Raw genomic sequence first — 2,922 nt, forward strand, 5'->3', positions numbered from 1 at the left:
TTTATCACTCAAAAGCAGATACATCTGCAGAGGGAGGGATGAAGAGAAGCAGGGAAAGAAGGAAGGAGGGAAAGAGGAAGGGTGGACCAGTACCAAGAATGGAATTCTCTTATCTGTGAAAACATAAAGAGCTGTGAAAAACAGTTCTTTCCATATAGACAGAGGTGCTTATAATTTAGACCCGGAAAAAAATGATCAAGCTCAAATGATAGCCCACACGCAAAACACTCTAAAAAGCAAGGTACTATTATTATGATTACAAAGGTGCATCTGCCAGCAGGGATCTTGGCTTCTGGGTGCCCTTTCATAAGTAGGGCAGCTACATCATATCAAATATGAAAGCTGATGCTATAAAAGAAGTTATTTTACATCAATCAAAATAAATGCATAAAAGATTTACGTTTGTATTGAAGACAAGGTACAATTTTTAAAAATCAAACTGATACGCATCTTAGACATGCCAAGTTATATTATAAAGAACTTCCAAATGAATATGTTTTCTGCTGGCTTTTGATTTAATACCTATAAAAACTGAGTACATACAGGAGGAAGGGCACATTTTCAAGGATGGACTAAAAAATACCATATGTTATTTCACAAAGTTTAGTTATTTAACTTTTAATGAATTAAATTTATGTTCATTTATAAGAAGTATGTGCACAAGATAGAACATGCACATACAACGAAGGGGTTTCATTGGAAAGCACTCTGCTTTCCTAAACCCATTTCCATTCCCTGATCTACCAGTGTCACCATCCACAGTTAACTGTCATTGCCAGTTTCTTGCCATCGGTATGTCTGATTTTTTTTTTTTTTACAGAAATGCTAATATGCCATACAAATTGTTCCACGTCTTGCCTAAAGATGCCATAACCATCATCAGTAAGCACTTAACATAACATGATTTGCTCTTCAACTCAGGTCAATTAGGTCAGAAGGAGGTATGCTTTATTCTAAGTTACAAAGTATTCCACCAGATGAAGGTATCATAGTTGATTTGTCTAGTCTCCTACTGAAAGACGTTTAGATTATTTTCAGTCCTTGGCTATAAAAAATAATCCAGTGATTTTCTGTATACTTCTATTTTCTTTGTGGAAATATGATTTAGGAATGGAAACCTAGAAGAGAAATTGATGGGTCAAAGGCATGAGCGTTTTTTTTTGTTTGTTTGTTTTGTTTTTTTGTAGTCAGCTATTTAATTAGGTTCTTAAGGCATTTAGAACGCCAATTTGTGAGGATAAATTCCATTCGTCAGAGCAAACACAGGTCGCAGGTGGCCCTGGAGCTGAGGAATAGCTTGGATTTTTCATAAAATGTGTGAGTCCGCAGCTTTCTGATCGATCTTGCACTGCCCTATAATCTTCTATTTCTTTTTCTGTGTTGAAGATCTCACCTTCCTGGTCTGGGCTTCCGCAGCTTCTTCTTGAAGTAAGCATCAGTAAGATGTTCGGGGACTTTTACATTGCTGATACCAATTTTGGTTGAGGTGGCAATGAGAAATTTCTGGTGTTTTCTTCATAGAGGAACTCGATTGAGGGCCAGAGGTCCAGTCACAAGTAACAAGCCACTAGCCAGCTGCTTCAGGAAAACCACCCCCTTGCCCCTGCAGCCTCCAGTGAGGAGGATCAGAATGGTCCTGGGGGCAATGCTGGCTCGTAGTTTTCTCACATGCTGACTGAAGGGTTTGTTGCCGTGGCTCAGCAGCTTTCCAGGCACATCTTTAGTAGGATAATATCTAGGCATTTTGTGAAGTTTAACCACTCGGGTACCACCGTTCTTGTCACCACCAACTGGTTTTGTAACAGTTGCAAGAACCTTCTCCTTCTTTTTCTTTTCAACCTTGGATTTAGCAGCTGAGTACGTTCCTCTTCTACATGGTCTTTCTGGAATACACGGCAGGTGCGGAATACCTGCCAATTCCTCTGACAAGGACAGGATTGCGCTGCAATGGGGCTTCCCCCTCTTAGGCTTTTTAGCCTTGAGGTGACCCTTTTTTGCCTCGCCACCAGCATCAGCCTTCTTGGCTTCCGGTTTCTTCTCTTTGGTATCTGGCTTCTCAACTTTTTCACCTGCCATCTTGCAAGATGGGAAAGAGAGTTTTTTTGTTTTTGTTTTTGTTTTCGTGAAACGGAGTTTTACTCTTGTTGCCCAGGCTGGAGTGCAATAGCACGATATTGGCTCACTGCAACCTTTGCCTCCAAACGATTCTCCTGCCTCAGCCTCCTGAGTAACTGGGATTACAGGTGCCCGCCCCCATGCCCAGCTAATTTTTGTATTTTCTGTAGAGATAGGGTTTCACCATCTTGGCCAGGCTGGTCTTGAACTCCTGACCTCAGGTGATCTGCCTGCCTTGGCCTCCCAAAGTGCTGGGATTACAGGCATGAGGCACCGCGCCTGGTCTGGTATGAGCATTTTAATTGTGTACAGATACTGTCAAAATGGCCCTTCCCTGGGATAGTACCAGTCTGTATTCCCAAGGGGAATGCCTTTCCCACCACGTTCTCCCCAAGATTGCTTTTAATCAAATATTTTGTTCTTTTCCAATCTGATGGGAGAAAAAAAAAAAAGAATCTTGTGGTTTTAATTTACATTTCTCCTATTGTGGGTAAAAGTTTGACATCTTTCTATTTTAAAACTATTTGTATTTTTGGTGAGTGGATTATCGTGCTCTTGCCCATTTTCCTGTTTACCTATTTTGATTGTAAAACTTACAAAAAGTATTTGTAGATCCTTATGTAACATAGAAATTAGCCCATTGTCTGTTTTATGTGGTACAAAAATTATCTTCCTGAGTTTATTAGCAAGAATTTAAAAGTTTTAAGTAGCCAATTTTTATTTTACTTTTAAATCTTTGATGCAGCTAAAATTCATTTTAATGTAAGAAATGAAGTTGATACCTAGAATTATTTTCTTTCTCCAGAT

General features: G+C 39.5%; 1 pseudogene; it reads right to left on the bottom strand.

Annotated features, from left to right (window-relative positions):
* Positions 1-1,216: 1,216 nt before the first annotated feature.
* On the bottom strand, positions 1,217-2,076 carry LOC108512502 (60S ribosomal protein L6 pseudogene; annotated as a pseudogene).
* Between the last annotated feature and the right edge of the window lie 846 nt (positions 2,077-2,922).

The sequence above is a fragment of the Rhinopithecus bieti genome, unplaced genomic scaffold (genome assembly GCF_001698545.2).
Source record: "Rhinopithecus bieti isolate Rb0 unplaced genomic scaffold, ASM169854v2 scaffold_28016, whole genome shotgun sequence".
NCBI classification, from domain to species: Eukaryota; Metazoa; Chordata; class Mammalia; order Primates; family Cercopithecidae; genus Rhinopithecus; species Rhinopithecus bieti.